Below are 18,354 nucleotides of genomic sequence, written 5' to 3'. Positions count from 1 at the left end.
TTCTGGTTTCTGGCAACTGGGTTCTAGTTTCCGGCTTCTAGCTACTGGTTTAAAGTCTCTATCGTTTGCATGCCGACTAATAATTCTGGTTTCCGGTTTATGGTTTCTGGCTTTTTAGATTTCTAGTTTTGACCTTTTGGATTTCCAATTATTGGTATATAACATCAGGCTTCTAATCTTTGGTTTTGGACTTCTAGCATGTGACCTCAAGATTGTTATTTCTAGTTTTTTGCTTCCAGTTTCCAACCTCTAGCTCCTTATTTCAAACTTCTAGATTCTGATTTCTGGCCGACGGTTTCTGGCTTCTAGCTTTTATCATCTAGTTTCTAGCATCTGGTTCATAATTTCTGGCTTATAGTATCTACCTTTTGGTTTCTAGCTTGCGGTCTATAACTCTGGCTTCTATTCGTTTGCTCCTACCCTTTGGCATATGACTTCCAACTTGTGATATCTAGCTTTTTGCTGCTGGATTCTTGCTCCTGGCTTCAAATTTTTGATTTTTTGCTTCTAATTTCTAGTAGAAACTGGATGCTCTTCCACATTACGACATCTAGATTCTGGGTTTTGGCATTTAGCTTCTGGTTTGAAACCTGACCCTCTGGGTTTTGATTTCCAGATTCTGACTTTTAGAACATGGCCTATCTGTTATATCTTACCTTCAGCTGCTGGATCCTGGCTTCTAGCTTCTGGTTTCAAGTCTCTAGCATCTACATTTTCTCTTCTAGACTCTGGTTTTCGGTTTATGGTTTCTGGCTTCTAGCTTTTACGTTTTGGTTTCTATCTTCTGGTCTACAACTTCAGGCTTCTAGTCATTGGTTTCTAGCTTCTGGATTTTGCTTTCTAGATACTGACTTCTAGTGTAAGATCTCAAGATTGTTATAGCTTGCTTTCAACTGATTCCAGATTTGGCTTCTAGTTTTAGCTATTTGCTTTAACTTAAGGGCAAAGTCTTCGGTATACCAATCCGTGTGGTCAATTAATGATTTTTAATGAAACTCAACGTACATATGTACAGATGGAAATATTATTAGTAAAATTGCTCGGTAGCTTAGTTGGAAAAGCACTTGTCTAGCGTATAAGGGTCGTGAGTTCAAATCTCACCTGAGCTGTGGATTTTTTCGCAATTTTACTAATAATATTTCCATCTGTACATATGTACGTTGAGTTTCATTAAAAATCATTATTTGCTTTAAGTTTCCAGCCTCTAGCTCCTTCTTTCTGACTTCTAGATTCCAGTTTCTAGCTTCTACCTTTTATCTTCTGGTTTCTAGCTTCTGGTCTATAGCTTTTACAGCTTCTACCTTTTGGTTTCTAACTTCTGGCTTCTAGTCTTTTGCTTCTACCCTTTGGATTTTGGTTTCCAGATTCTGGCTTATGGTTTTTGGCTGCTGGGTTCCAGCTTCTGGAATCTGGTTTTTGGCTTTTTGTTTCTAATTTCTAGCCTCTAGCTTGTATACTCTGACTTCTAGATTCTGGTTTTTAGCTTCTGGCTTCTAACTTATGGTTCGGTTTTGAGTTTCCAGCTTCTGACTTGTAGTTGATGAATTCTAGCTTCTAACTTCTGATTCCTGGCTTTCAGCTCTTGCCTTCTAGATTCTGATTAATCGGTTATGGCTCCTATTTTCTAGTTCCTTGCTTCTGGCTCTTAGCTCCAGTCTCCTAGCTTCTGCCTTCTAGCTGCTGGCTTGTAAATTATGGTTTCTCACCATTGAGTACAAGCTTCTGGTTTATAATTTTTAGAATGAAGTTTGTAGTTAATGACTTCATTAATGTATTTTGAGATTCTGGCTTCTAGATTTTGGTCTCTAGCTTCTGGCTTCTAATTTTTGCTAGACTAGAGGTCTCTACTAAATTAAAACTAAAACTAAAATTTGAGCATCCGACTTATAGTCATAGTCATAGTTTTCCGCTTCATCTTGCTGCAGCAAATGTCGATGATGCATGTAAAGTCATTCCGATCACCTCTCAATTAGTCAGTGAAATCTAAAACCACAAACACACAAGGCAAACATGAATCCAAACTTCCAAGTAGTCCACTCACCTTCCGCATGGGAACACCCCATACAATTCAAAGGGCAGATTATCCCAAGAAAGCCGTAGTCGACCACACCAGCGCCAGCGGAGCAGCCAAGGAGGACGATAATAACGACTTGTCACACGAATTTAATATGTTCTGCGAAGGAATGTGGAACCGAGCTCCGTCCTCCAGTCCCGTGTTCTGTGTCCTGGTGTGTTGCGTGCCGTTTCCGGAACAGCCGCTCGCCAGGAGTGGTTGATATCTACCCACAACCCCGACGACCTGCTGCTACCATGCCACGCCCGTTCGTTCGTTCCGCATTGGAGGATGCATTCGTACGCGTAGTCGTCCTCGTTGTCACACTACTAGCAGTGGTCCTCTCTACGACGACCGATGAGGTACTTTAGAGATAGTGCACTCTTTCCTTTCGGCTGAACTTTTTGGGGACGTGGGGTTAAGTGGGTTTCCGTATGAAAAGCTAGAAAATAGGAGATTTTTGGTTGAAAAACGCGTCAACAAACAACACGCTGACACATTTGAAAGTTCTCAAATTGCATATATTACGGCGTTAAGCCAGGTGTACCGAATAAAGGCACATTTGTGATGTTCTACTTTGCTGTCACTCGATGAAATGAAAACACATTTGTAATGTTCCAAGTACAATGAAGATAAACAAAGTGACTCTTTTCACAAACCATACGAACGCCGTTTTTCCTCGATCTCACCTTCCGTATTCATGGTGTTGCTGATGATGATGATGCTCCTACTGATGATGATAACTCCGGTCGGCATGGAAGCGGTTGCAAACCTTAGCAGCATCCACTGCCACCAACCAACTAGCCTCAAGAGCAGAACAGAATAAGGAAATATTTTCCACTCAACTAAACTCATTTGGTGTTATTTTCCACCAGAATAGATTCCATAAGTCTCCCATCGGACAACGGGAACGGAACGGAATGAACGGATGGACGCAGTCGGCGTAGCGGTGGTGGTGGTGGTGCAATGCGTCCGTAAAATGTGTGGAGGTGAATGTGCGGTAGACGTGTGAGACAAACTTGCACCGCAAAATGAGCAAGCAACTCTGCGGAAGCTCTTGTCGCGCGTGACTTGATGCCATGGTGGTGGCGGTGGCGGCGACGTCTGACAGGACTAGTTGGAACTAACAAATGACGAGCTGCTTTTGTGTAGAGGGGGGAGGCGGTCGGAGGTACACGTCAGTCAGTCAGCCCTGTGTCACACACTGTTGCTTGGGAAATTAGTGAAAAATTGCATTTTTGGGCAAATGTGGTGGTTGATGGACTGCCGTAGTTCAGGGGTATTCAGTATTCATCATTCTAGCTTCTGACTTCCAGTTTTTTCACTTCTTGATAAACTTGACTACCGCTTCTGTATCAAATACAGAAAGTTGTCCTAGGTTTAATCTCTGATCCATCTTGTTCCTCCTTCTTTGTAACTCTCTATCTTATTTCTCCCTCGTCTCTACACATACAACCCATGTATAAGCATACGCCCAAAGCCATCGCTAGATCTAAAAACGAGTTGAAAAAGCCGTTTCACAGCAGCCAATCTATCATATTACGCCAGTAAATATGCATCCCGCGATCTGCTCCGAATAATCTTCGCAGTAGTTTCAGCACACCTTACGTCTAACATACGGCTTCCACCCATTCCCATATACACGATCGGCCTTAGGCAACGAATTGCATCATTACTTCCTACCTCATCCCCACAATGACCAGCAATATCAGATCATCAGTTCGAATCATGTACATCATTGATTCCTCGTATAAGTGAGGCTGATCTGACAACTCTAGAGTAGTGATTACGGATGGTTTAAAACTTTAGCTTCCATGGTTTTGGAGATATCCCGAACATCTTGAAGCCCGCTACTCCTCCGATTACACCTCTGCTGCTCTCATCAGGTCGAAGCGATTTTTTATTCCGTGACTTCCCATAAACCACATCGCTGCTGGTCTAACTTCTCCCGATGGCTCTGCGGAGCTCACCAGAACTAGAACTAGTGTCACATACCGCCCGGGTGGCGTCGGCAGTGTTACAACCATGGCAGTTAATGTGAAAACTCGTCAACCCGGGGTAATTTTTCAAACACGCGCAGACTGATTGCAGGTACCGCTCCGGTGCCATTTATTTCGGTTGACTCGCAGAGTTGTCGTCGTTCCGCAAACCCGGCTGGTGGAGGAGCCTTGAATGGAAAATGTAGCCAACTCATCTGCATGGATGATTACTTCCCAACCGACCAACCCCACTCAACCAACTCTCATGGCATGTAAATAGCTGGTGTCACCGTTTGCCTGCCTGCAGCGCAGGGTCAAATGGGAAGGTGAATAAGTTACTTCCCGCCCGGTTTGGCCCGGCCTGGCTCCTGACTGTGAAGAACATTGTCACGTTGTTGTTGACTCCCAACTGCGGACGACCGCATCCAGCAACAACAACAACATCAAGACGGACGCACACGCCAGTGGAATACATTTTTCAACTGCTGTCGGTTCATTTTTCCTCTATTTTGTCCGCATTCCGGAATGGGTCGTCGTCGTCGGTTGAGGATTCGGTTCAAACTGTCACACACCCCATACCGCTCAGTCAGTGATGGTGGTAGTTACGTTTACGTAGGACTTACACCGCATTGTCGGGTGAGAGATAGCAGTAAGTTCGCATCCCGTCGCAGGTGGAAATAGAGTGACTCTATACGGCAGTCGCAGTGTCACGTTGGAAATGTGTCAAAGTTACAACTTAATTTGCCTTGGTCTGACATGTGACTTCCTGCGAGCGAAGTCACTATGTAGATGTGGGGTTTTACGTTTTTACCTGAGATGTTTTTCTTCGGATGCCAAGAAAATGTTCACTTCCATTAACGAATTGTTTTTCTTTTTTTTCTACTTTCAGGTATGTGGTAGCAAAACTGAATGAGAGTCGTCCGTTAGTTAGACGTAAGTACAGACGCAAGCAAGTTTACCAAACCAGGGAAGATGTTCTAACAAATTACCGTGAATTAAACCACGTTTTCAAAATTCTCAAAATTTGATATGTAAAGAATTAGCTCTAAGTTAAAATTCATAAATAAATAAAAACAAGATTTGGAAAACAAATTAAGGGATTAAAATTGTCTTCTTGACTTCTTGCCTATCATTGAAACTTTGCTACTATGAAATGAAAAAAAATAATGAAAAAATAAAAAAACAACCACAAAAATAAAAACGTAGGCTCTTAAAATTTTCAGCTTGCGACCCATTTAAAATTATAATAAAAGTTGGCGACGCATCAGCATATATATCATCTCATAAATCATCCAAAAACTTTGATGGCGTACTCATTTGTGGAAAAAACGAGCATTGATGCATACGATATGTAACACTAATTCTCAGAAGTTTGGAACTATTTTAAAATATTCATGCTTACAAAACAAGTTTTAGCATTCGGGCTCAATGCAAGACTCTACACGCATTACGAAGACTAAGGAAAATGTAAAATTTCAGTAAAAATTTACAGTAAAAATTTTCCTTTTTTTATTTTTTATTTTTTTTTTAATTCGTTTCAAAATTTCAAGACATTTTTTCTTAATTTATAACTTTGTCTCGCGTTATCGCGTGCTTATAATTTGAGAATAATCAAATACATCGAACTGAAATTGCTACTCAATATTTACTTCGAGTGGGTAAACATCAAGTAGAATTTTCAGAAGATACTGTTGGATGGTAAAAAAAGAAAAAAAACTTGAACATTAAATGCCGTCTTGTAATTCCAACTACCTTCTTATATCGAACCAAAAATTGCAAACTGAAAGCAACAGCTTGAACTTATCTTCTGAAGAACATACGGAAAAATCAAAAGTTTGCCCAAACTGTCAAAGAAAAAGAGATTTAATCAAAGACAGCAGCTTTATTTGCTTTTGTCTTTTAGTATTGCGAATTTTAACCCTTTACTAGTTTTCCACGCAGCAGCCTTAATATAGTTCAAATTCAGAAGCTAAAGCAGAGTTAAGGTTGATCTTCTACGCAGAACCTCTTCCTATTTATAGAAAAAATGGTTTTAGATTTCGAGAATGGCTAACGAAATCATTTGGTATCCTTACGCATTCAGAACAATATCTCCCAAAGTTCCACGAAAAACCAAAGCCAGTCCAAAACCAATGATTTGAGAAACGCTGCTCTAAAATCCTCATCATAAATTTTTCATTAAATGTTTTTTTATACCTACTATATTACCTTTTAACAAGGGATATCCAGAAAGTTCTCCAAAAACTTGTTATTATTTGCTTCAAGGATGTTGTCAGGGTTTATCTGGAATTTCTGAGTTTTTAAAACTCTTCCGTTCGAGGATTCTTGTGGAATTTTGAACAGACTGAAAATACGATTATGGAAGTCACTTTTTGAAATACCATAAATGTCTAAGTGAACTCAACGAGGTTTATATTTTTGACTTTTCCCAGAAATTTTCACGGAAATTTCGTGAATTCTTACCGCAGCTCCTTTCCTAGAGTGATTCCTTTAAGAGTTTCTTCAGTAATTTTTGAGAAAATTCTTTAGATTTATTCTTTTGGAATTTTTTCAACCATTTATTTGGAAAACCCATCAGTCATTCTTTTGATCACTCCTTTAGTAATTTCTTTGCAATGTGTAATGCAATTTACTTAGGAATTTCTTACGAATTTTCCATTGAGAAATTTATGTGTTAATGACTTTTGGCTTTCTATGTGGACATTTCTTTTGCGATTGCTTCAACCTTTTTTTTATATTTGGCAATTCCTTCAGCAATCACTTCGAAAAATCCTTCAGCAATGCTTTTGTGAATTTCTATGAGAATTATTAATACAAATTTCTTCTTGAATTCTTCAGCAATGCATTTCAAAGTTTCCACGACAATTTCTTTGGAACATACTTTGCAAACTTTTTTTAAGAATTGCTTATGCTTTTATGTTGGAAATTACTTCCGAACTTTCTTTGGGAGTGTCCTAGGTAAATCCTTTTACTCAATAACTTTCGACTTTTTTTCAGGCAATTCTCTTGGAAACTACTCTGGTTATTACTCTGGGAACTTTTTCAGAATTTTTCCATTGTATTTGTCTTTCGCCAATTTCTTTAAAAAACTCTTTAGGCAAGTTTTTTCGAAAAATTCTGCGGAAAATTGTTTCAGCCATTTCTTTAGAAATATCTCCATCTATTTTGGGAATTCCTTATGCAATATAGCCCATATAGCCGAGGCGGTAAACGCACGGGTATTCAGCATGACCATGCTGAGGGTGACGGGTTCGATTCCCGGTCGGTCCAGGATCTTTTCGTAAAGGAAATTTCCTTGACTTCCTTGGACATAGAGTATTTTCGTGCCTGCCACACGATATACACATGCAAAATGGTCATTGGCAGAGGAAGCTCTCAGTTAATAACTGTGGAAGTGCTCATAGAACACTAAGCTGAGAAGCAGGCTTTGTCCCATTGAGGACGTTACGCCAAGAAGAGAGAGAGAGAGGTTATGCAATTCCTCTGACATAGGTTTTGAAAATTCCTTAAGACATTTATTTGTGAATTTTCGCAGCAATTCTTTTGAAATATTATATTTTGTTTTTAAGTTCCTTTGAACATTGATTTGACAATCGTCTTCGATTTTATTATTTTGAATATACGCTCAATAACTCCTTCTGCAATTTTGGTAATTCAATTGGGAATGTCTTCAAAAACTTCTATGAAATAACCTTGCGCATTCCTTTTATAATTTCCCAGGCAATTTTTGAAAACTATTTCGGGAATTCAGTTGACGACAAATGTTTTGGAAATTGACTCAGCAATTCCATTTTGAAAATCCTCCACAATACCCTCTGTAATTCCAAGTTTCTTCCAAGTTTCTCCCACTTTATTCCAAGTTTCTTAAGCAATTTTGATTGGTGAGAAATTTCCAATGGCCGGAAGCAAGGATGTTTTTGATCACTTGGCAATAGCTTGACTCATTTGTCCATAACTCAGTTTAGAAGCCCTATATTGGAATGTCGTATTCGGCAAAGTTGTAAATTAGTGTTTTTCCTACAATTATAACAAAAGACGCCATATTCTAACTCCAATATTTCGGTCGTAAAATTGTTAGTACCAGCTACTAATACTAAACGATCGAATTTTTCGAAAAAAAAAAACACTAATCTATAACTTTGCCGAACATCACATTTATATATTAAGTTTCTGAACTGAGTTGTGGACAAATGAGTCAAACGATTGCCAGGTGATCGAAAACATCCCTGGCCGGAAGAATCTACAGAAAAAAGCCGAAATAATTCTCAAGGAATGCCTTGAAGGAGTTATGGAAGAAATTCCTATGTGAATTATCCAAAAAGTTTCCAGAGGAATTGTCAAAAAACTTATCTAAGATATTTTCGAACAAAACTTAGAAATAATTACCGAAACATTATTTTGAAAGATTGCCGTAGAAGTTTAGAAATAAATTGCCAAAATCATTTCTGAAAGAATTGCTCTACGAATTTTAAATAGATTATCAAAATAATTCACAAAGAGATTGCGGAAATAATTGCTGACCAAATGTTAATGTAACAAAATGTTGATTGGATTTTCAAAAAACTTGCCAAAAGAATAGTCAATGAAATGGACAAAGTAATATTCTAAGGAATTACCAAAGATTATAATGCTATAAGAAAGAAATTACTTAAGAGACTAATGCCGTTTTTCTTTTTTAACCTGGGTTGGAACTGGATTGGCGGAAAATGTGTAAACAAACAACGTTAAACAAACTTTAATACAAGTGAAACCGAAGTCGGTTTGGGGTTGAAACTGTGATCTGATCCAGTTCCTACCCAGGTTGGAACTGGATAATAAAGAAAAACGGCATAATAGTTAGGTAATAACTCTAAACATGCAAAAGGCACGTAACTTTGTAAAGATTTTGTAGTTCTTAGAATAAGCGCATTTAAAATATAAAATGTTCATACTCCACAATTATTCTGGAAAATTATTTTCAAGAATATGTATTGTTTCCTAACAATTAAACGAACTTACAACTTTTCTGGAAAATAACTCGAATGTGAATATAATCTTTTCCTAGTAAAAAAACAAAGGGGTTATAGCTATGAATATTGAGCTCGAACCGAAAATACAGATTTCCTGTATTATACGTATTATTGCGAAGATTTTGTAGTCTTTATATTGGGCATCTCCAGTTATTACCTTGCAACATGTGTGGTTCATTACGAACATTTAAATCACATGTTTTTTTTTCTGGAATTTCTTTTTTTTCCGGTAAGTTTCAGTAAGTTTTTTTGAATTTTTTTCTCAGAAATCCCTTTGGAAATTCTTTCAGTTTATACTTTCAAAATGTTATCAGCAATGTCATTAGTAAGTCCTACCGTCCTCCCTTGTTCTTAGAAATTACATTTCAGCAAATATATAAAATAATCTTCAACAAATTCCTACAAGGATTCCCAATAAAGATTTTCTGATAAACTTTTAAACGTTCGGCAAATTCAGTTATAAATTCCATTAAATATATGTTTAGTGCTTCTTCCATAATCTCAGAAATTAACATGACTGTAGATGATCATAGGGTTTGTTATTGCTACCATTTGTTTGCACGTTGAATTTGACATAACCAAACATGTTGAAGGTGCATATGAGTTTTAAAAAAATGGTTATATGATTTTCCACAAAGTTCTGACGTTGAAAGTCGTATTAACGTAAACAATATTTTTTAGAAATTTTCCTAATAAGTTCGGTATTTTGTAAATTTTTAAGTAATAACAATTCTTAGACAAACCCCAGACATTTGTTATACTACCCATATACTTTGTAACACCATTGCATTGTACACCATCGCACAAACTTGTGGAACAATGTTATCAAAAATCGCCATGGTTTTGAGAAAATCTTTCAAATTTCTCTAGAAGCTTTTTGATAAGAAAATCCGTACATTTCTCCACAGTCCCTCTTCAAATACTAGTTATTTTTTTCTCCTGCTGGAAATATGCTAGAAACTTCACTAAATCATTCCTTTGCCATTTTTCCCATATATTGCTCAAGGCAATCGCTCACGACTCCATCCAGAGATTTTAGAATTTATATGAAAGTTTGCACAAAAGTTCAACGATAAATTTATTCTGAAATATGTCAGAAAGTTCGTTCAGTTTTTAAAGAATTTAAAAGTGAAAAATTACACCGTAAGTTTATTCAGGAGATCATTCCTAAAAAGTCTCGGATTTAACTAACTTCTCCAAGAATTACCCATGGAGGTCTTTCTTGTTCTCACCGACTACAGTTCAGCAAAATTTCTCAAGTAATCTTCCACAAATACCTACAAGGATTCCCAATAAAGTTTGTCTGATAAACTTCTAGCACATTCAGTTACAAATTCCATTTAATATGTGTTTAATGCTTCTTCCATAATCTCAGAAATAAACACAAGCGTAGATGACCATACAGTTTGTTGTTGCACCCATGTGTTTTTTTTATTTAATTGATGTCACTTTACACCGAAGTGCATTCGTGTCAGATATGTTTAAATGGAACTGTTTAATTTGAGATCGGATAAAACCACTACACTTCGTCCCACTCCAACACCCTCCCCCCCCCCCCTCCCTAAAATTCTGCTCTAATCTTCGCCACTTCATACATGAAAACGGAATTTGTATGAAGGGGGCGAAGACTAGATCAGTGACGAAGTCTAGTGTTTTTATCCTAACTAAATCATTTCGAATGTGAATATTTCGAAACTTCAACATTAATAAAATCACTAAAGGTGCTGGTCATGCTTTAAGGACAGACTTGTTAGAAGCCCAAAATGGCCGACTTTGAAACCTACTCACGATTTCGAGGGCACAAATCGCTTCGTAAACAGAACCAGCACACTTGAGCTTCTCATTTTAAGCTTATTACAAGTGAGCAAGAACAAAATAATAAAATGCTCTGTCGTTTGAAACTTGGTTCTTGAGATTTGTGCGTCTGAAGTTCTGACGCGTTGTTGAAGCGGGATTTCAAGACGTTTGTCCCTAATGATCATCGGTGAAAGTGAGGAACATTATTTTGATGACCGTTATATTTAGCGAAACTGAGATTTTTTCTTAAAATTTAAGTTATGTTTTCTTATTTACTTTGAATTTTGCATAAGCATTGTTCATGGCTAAAAAGAAAAATTCGCATCACCAGTTTGCCATTGGGTATTTTTTTATTACCGTACGGGATTGGGCCGAAGCGTCCCAGATTTTCATGAAACTTTTTCCACAGGCAGGGCTCATGGTCATATACCCATGAGCCCTGCCTGTGGAAAAAGTTGAGAAAAATTCAGAGTCGCCTTTTCTTTTCTTCTTTAAATCATAACTTAAGAACGAAACATCATAGAAACAAAGTTTTTTTTTAGAAAATGGAAGCAAATTTTCTCAGAAATCTAAAAAATAATATGAACTGGAAAATGTTTTCCACAAAACTTTCCACAGCTAAGGAAATTTATAAAGAAAAGCTGGAAAACCTTTGCCCGAACTTGCGGGAAATTTTCAAAAAAATATTTTTGAGAATGTAGTTTCATAAGCTTGGATGGCTGAAATTTTTATAATGCACTTTTTTTTGTTTTTGAGTTATGGACAATTTTGTTGAAAAATGTCCAAATGTGTCATATGAGCCTTTTCTTTGAAAAATCATAGCTCAAGAACGAAGCATCGTAGAAACAAAGTTTTTTTAGAAAATAAAAGCAAATTTTCTCAGGAATCAAAAAAAAATATGAAAGCGGAAAAAGTTTTCCACTGATTTTTTTACCGTTGAGGAAATTTATAAAGAAAAGCCGGAAAAACTATGCCCGAACTCGCGAGAAGTTTTCAAAAAAAAAAAATTTGAGAATGTAGTTTCATAAGCTTTGACGGCTGAAATTTTTGGAATGCACTTATTTTTCGTTCTTGAGTTATGGCCAATTATGTGAAAATGCTTTCATTTCCTAAAAAAAAAACTTTGTTTCTATGATGCTTCGCTCTTGAGTTATGATTTTTCAAAGTAAGTAGTGTCAGGGGGGAACAAAGAATTTTCACCTGAGTTTTCTGGAAAAATAGGTGACCCTGAATTTCTCTCAATTTTTTTTTTTGTTCATATTTTCATGCCCCCAGTCTGTGAAAAAAAAAATCATGAAAATCTGAGACCCTTCGGCCCAATTTGTACGAGAATAAAACAAAAATGCCCCATTACGACTTAAGCCTTGGCAAAAAAAATCATTGAAAATTAAAAAAAATTACATCTCTGAAACGGTTTGTTCGATTGGTGTACTGTCTCCGGCAATATTTAAGGCAATTGATAGGACTATGTGGAGAATGTGAACAGTGTTAACTTAACACTGTAAGTAGTTTCTGTATGCAAAAAATGAAAATCAAGATACTTAATTGATTTTTTTATTTTTTTTTTTTTTAGATTTTGTTTATAATTTTTTTTTTTTCATATTAGACATCTTAGCATTTTATGTTAAAATTTGTGTTATAGGGAACATCTAAATAAAATAAAATGTTAGTCTAGATGGAGAAATGATGGTCGAAAAGTTTTTTAAGGATAGATGTATTTCTTCGTGTTTTTTTTTATTTTTAATAATATAATAGCGAAATATTTTCAAATTAGGTTTCCATACGCAGTTAAAGGAAGATTCAAGGGATATTCCAGTTATTTTCCTGGTGGTACATGTTTATCAGTTTTACAAAACTATTATTTATGAAATTTCGATTTTGAAAATATTGTTATTTTTGTTATTATCGTTTCAAAAAAAATCAAAAATCAAAGAATGAAAATATGCACCAGCTTCGTCTTAAGCTGTATTATTGAAAATTGTGAGAAAACGCTTTTGGAAATTACTCTGCTCAAACAAACGGAATTAATAAATAAAAGGGTATCCAGTTAGCCTATAGCAGTAAGGCTTTGAATCGGAGACGGCGATTCCAGTTCCGGCCGGATAAATTTTCTCGACTTCCTGGGTATAGTGTATCATTGTGCTTGTCTCCCAATAAACAAACTCATGCAAAGGCAGGCAAAGAAAGCTCATCTGTTAATAACTGTGGAAGTGCTCAAAGAACACTAAGTTGAAACAAGGCAGGCTAAGTTCCAGTAAAGTAGAAGAAGGAGGTTAAACTGTTTGTCGATTTAACAAGATATCTCTTTGTAGCGTTTAAGTGATGCAAAAATTTCTAGATACATATTATAATGACTGAGAATGTTAGAATTCTAAATTAATTACAAGACACAGATACGCAAAACTAGTATGAAGTCATCGAAGTAAGAAAAAATCGCTGCTTTACCTTTCCATGTAACAAACTGTTAGCTCGGAGAAAAGCTTTAAAGGTGTTCTTTAACCAACTGTTGCACTCAAAGGTGATCTTCCTCCAGTTAGTGTAAGGTGACAAGAAACCGTGTGCCTCGACGAAGAAACATTTAACTTAAGATAATCATCTGTCTTTCGGCTTTCTGGTTTTTGTGTGTACCTATGCCTGGAAACCGTTTACCGAAGGGACGGGCGATTCCTTCGTACTCTTGATGTTGATTAATGGTGTACGACGTACTTGTTCTTATGTGTTTGTGTGTGGTGGGAGGAGGCGCAACTAAGTTGCTTCAGTTAGACAATCAGCAGTAGTAAGTGTCGGCACAGCGGTGGTGTGGTGCCGTCGTAAGGATGATAGTCAAAAGTTGTCTGGCTTCTTGACTTGCTTTAGCTTTCCCGGTGGTGTGTTCAAATGGAAGAACGTTCTGGAGAACACTGGGGGAGAGTGGTCTTGGTTATGTGATAAACTAATGTTATTGATCCCAGGAACATGAGGTAATTTGTCACTGGCTCTGTATGTCTGACGGAATTTGCTCGGTACGCTGTAATGACTACCAAGTTAAAATTTAATGAGTTTGAAATCGGAGGGTGAGCTTGGAGTACAGAATTACATGGTTTGAAGATGGAAACATTTTTTATATGAGTGGTTGATCTTTAAGATTAGGAGAGACACAAAGCTCAAAATTTTGCAAGGTGATCCTCTCTCTAAGATAATAAACCGATAAACATCATACAGTGGTTCTTGAAATCCGAACAACTCTTATTCATATTGTGATGTACAGATATCTAGAATTTCCCAGAAATTTGCAGACTTCACAACTATCTCTCCACAACAAATCAACATTCCACATTATTAGTTTACTTTCTTCGAGAAAGGGATGTGTCTGCGAGAAGCCGAGAAATTTTTCCACCGTATGCACAACCCCTCCCCGTCAAACCCATTAACGAAATGTGCGAGCACTTTCCCGCGGCACTCCAACGAAGCAAATAATTTCGTGTTTATATCTCTAATAAAGTTCACGTTATAATAGAGCACATAAATATAAAACCGACCGATAGTGAGTTGCAACCAAGGTTGCGACCATTCATTTGCAAAGATTTACATTCATTTGCTATTATCTCAGTTCAGAAGCATGCTATCAAAAAATAATGTATGGATAAATTTAACCTTGTAGTTTTATCTGAAAGTTTGCCGAATAACATTAGGGTCGCAAACGTATACCAAAGTCGTGAGCGAGCTGTGAAAGCAACTCTCCACGCGGTGAATGTAAATTTCATTCACGCTGTGGAGAGTTGCCTTCACATCTCGCTCACGACTTTGGTATACGTTTGCGACCCTAATGTTATTCGTCAAACTTTCAGATAAAACTACAAGGTTAAATTCATCCATACATTGTTTTTCGATATCATGCTTCTGAACTGAGATAATAGCAAATGAATGTAAATCTTTGCAAATGAATGGTTGCAACCTTGGTTGCAACGACTGCTCTGGATGACTCCCCGGCGGACGACTCGACTGCTTGGGGAAATGGGAGCGGTGCAAAACTGGTGCAGCTTATATCCTCCGACGACGACGTTCCGTCTTCCTCATCGATGAAGCAACGCGCGAATCGGAAGCACCGCAGGGACTTGCACTACCGAGGCAAAGGAAAAAATAACGAAATACGGGAAAATATTCCACAAACAGCGCGGCACACACGGGTTGAGTCTGTTTTCTCCCTATATGTGTCCGGAATGTGTCAGTGCGAAGCAAGAAGAACAATTTTCTCGGGGTGGAACATCTTAAATGTGTTCGTAGGTGCTTAATGGAAAGCTTTAGGAAATCACTAATTGTCACGGTCGCCATGCAGTATGAGCACGATCATATCACATGGCGATCGTGACATGGTGATTTTTGGAGCTTTCCTTTTCCTTAAGCATATCATAAAATTAAGATATCTTGCCCCACAGCAATCGAAGTAAAATTGCAGAATACGAGTAGTATATCTCAAATGTGTTCGTATGTGGAAAATTTGTGGGAAACATATTTGCACTAATTGTTACGGTCACCATGTTGTATAAATTATACCATATTGGTGCTATAATTCAAAAAATAAATCATAATGTTTGTCTTACGGAGCAAAGTTAAAATTTTGCAAATTTATTTCGTTCCAAGCTGGAACGCCAGCCAACCGAAGAAAACTAAACGATAGCAGTTCTCCCCGGGTCCCACCCGGGAAGAAACCAAAGACCGCCAGAAAGAGCACGTACATGACTTTTGTTACTTTGGTCGGTGCTGCTGTTGCCCTGCCGGCCTGTTCCCTCGAGGCAGAGAGCATGAAGTTGGGCATCCACTATAACCAACGCCATAATCGAAAAAGGAAGCCATCGGAGGTTCCTCGCCCGCGCGCCAAGCATCAACTCCGAGATGTGACCGGGACCCGAACCCGGAAAAAGGATATTATGAACCATGATCGAAGCCAGCATAGCAATAAAATCGAACTGCAGTTTTTCGTGAGATATCTCAAAATGTGAGCAGCGCCATTTCTGTGGGGAATTTCGCTTCGCTTCGAAACATGACTTCCGAGTCACATCATCGGACGAATCTTATGTTGTGGCGTGCCGGTCCGGGCTGGGGCCTCTCGTCGGAAATGTAATTGGAATTTTTGATGTAGCAGCGAACATGCGATTTGTGTGTGTGGTGCAGCGCAAAACCCCTCCAGAATCGGATTTCAATTATTCTACTGGATGCGTCATTCCGCGGGGTATAAATATTGCTTCCTCCAATGATAAATCAACATCGTCGCGTCTCTGCCTTGTCTCGATCGGCAACTCCGTGCCGTACCATACTACTGCTGTCCCAGGAAGCGATACAATTTTGTTTTATTACATATTTGTCCCAATAAAACTAAACAAGAGAACCAAGAGGCACTCCCCAGCAGTTTCCGAGTTGGCCCGTGGCATGGTGGAAAAGATCCCAGTCCCAGAGTTTCGACCCGCCGAGTTATTCCTCTATTAACAATCCATAAATATCATTCTCCACGCTTGGCATCCGCTCGGAGGCGACGGCGGCAATGACTCCCTGTCCCGGTCCCGAACCTGGTGCCACTAGTAGAGCTCTCAAGAAGAATTTCGGCTTCCATGGTGCACGCCACGATAAATCATAAAATTTACTTATTTATTGCCGATGCGACCAGGGAAACGGCAACAAACGGCGACCAACTAGGAGGACGAGGACTTGCGACGGAACATCCGATTCACTTGTGTATTAACCAGTCATTTCGGTTTCGAAGGGATAAAGAAACACGTTGTGTGCTGTGCACGGTCTATAGACTTCTGTCTATAAAGTTTATTTATGCTTTTACAACTGTTTCTACTCTCTCGCTCTCTTGGGTCAAGATATCACTTTAGGGTGACTGCCTACATTATCGGTTTATATATATTCGATAGGATCTTTGATCACAACAACTCCTTTCCCCTTAAGTTTTTCATTCATTGAATATCTCTTTTATACTACTACAATCTGAACACATTTCTTAAACGAATGTTGAAAGTTACTTGTCTTGTTTTATGTAATTGGTTTTAATACAAATTTCCAAATCTTAATCTCATTTCCCCCTCCGAGAAAAAAAAAACATGGAATGTACAATTATGAAACCCGAAGCTACCACTTCCATAAAATATTACCTATTATGTAATAGATTTGCTAAAGTTTTGTGTAAAAACAAACGTTCCTTCCTAGTAAATAAAATGCCTCAATCGATAAAAAAAAAACACGACAAAAAACATTTGCAGTAAAATAGGAGTAACTACCCTAGTCAATACAAAAATATACTCTCAAAAAAATCATAGTACGGTTGAATTGGCAGTCACTCTCACAACAGCAAAAAAAAAACACCATCTACCTAATGCCATACGAAAAATACAAGCAATGCACTCAAGTTCCTCTGTTGCTACAAGGTACTAACATTGGCGCGTCTGAAGATAAACAAACTCCATGAACAACAGCAAGACATCTCATTTGCAGCATATCATTTGCTCCAATTCAGGCGGCGGTACACTGCAAATCACGTTGCTCACTGCTGCTTTTCTCACTGTTGCTCAATCTGCTCACTCTCCTTATCTCATCGCGCTTATGGTGAGCCGTTTCATTGAGTACCCTGGATGCTCTCAACGAACTGTAGAGGTTACTCTCCTTGCAACGGAGAACATCTCTTCTTCGTGGGACAACTCATCACAGTCAAAGTAATGGACAAAAAATGCAAAATGCAAAACAGGCGGCCATGAACCCAAAAATCAATACCGTACAAAAAGCCAAAAAATATATCAAAAATTGCAGACACAAAAAAAAACGATTGCTCTTAAAACAGGGACGGAAAAAATCTGCTGGACCAGGGAAAAGAAACATAATTTCAGTATCCTGTTGTCCACAGAAACACGTCCAAGAAAAACAAATGCGAGCACAAAATGGTCTACAATAGGTGGCCTACACAAATTAAAACGCGGCAAAAAAAAATGCATGTGGCTGAGCCGCGCCAAAACACAAAACAATTAAAAAACTACCGTATTGACACACGCGACACAAAAAAAAAAACGATTTCATCCTCGAAGCCACTGTATTAACCAGTCATTTCGGTTTCGAAGGGATAAAGAAACACGTTGTGTGCTGTGCACGGTCTATAGACTTCTGTCTATAAAGTTTATTTATGCTTTTACAACTGTTTCTACTCTCTCGCTCTCTTGGGTCAAGATATCACTTTAGGGTGACTGCCTACATTATCGGTTTATATATATTCGATAGGATCTTTGATCACAACAACTTGCACTACCCTCTCGAGTGAATCCTTAGTGTTGTCGCTGGCTGGTGGCTTCTGCGAATTCTAAACTGGAGAGGAATGGTGGTCGGTTGGTTTGGTCGGTCGCCGCCTCCATTGAATGGAGTGTTTTGTCATTCGGTGTTCCGTGCCGTGTACTGACTCCTGAAGCTAAAAGTCGTAAAATTTTCTGCTCCTTGACTGCTATTGTTTCTATGAAGTAACGGCGGTGCGCTGGCGCATCCAATTAATCAAAAA

At 38.1% G+C, this 18,354-nt stretch overlaps 1 protein-coding gene across 33 annotated transcripts in view; it reads left to right on the top strand.

Annotated features, from left to right (window-relative positions):
* LOC115253893 (protein muscleblind) overlaps positions 1 to 18,354 on the top strand; it is a 1,330,915-nt gene that overhangs the window by 1,151,412 nt on the left and 161,149 nt on the right. For 2 of the 33 annotated variants that reach the window (XR_009999375.1, XR_009999376.1), the window contains one exon: positions 4,922 to 11,209. The exons of the other annotated variants lie outside the window; for them this stretch is intronic. The gene's annotated coding sequence lies outside the window, so the exon portion shown is untranslated. Of the gene's footprint in view, positions 1 to 4,921; positions 11,210 to 18,354 lie in introns of those variants that run through there. 33 annotated transcript variants of the gene reach the window in all.

The sequence above is a fragment of the Aedes albopictus genome, chromosome 3 (assembly GCF_035046485.1).
Source record: "Aedes albopictus strain Foshan chromosome 3, AalbF5, whole genome shotgun sequence".
NCBI lineage: Eukaryota > Metazoa > Arthropoda > Insecta > Diptera > Culicidae > Aedes > Aedes albopictus.
Note: the sequence above shows the minus strand (reverse complement) of the source record. Positions and strands in the feature narration are given on the sequence as shown.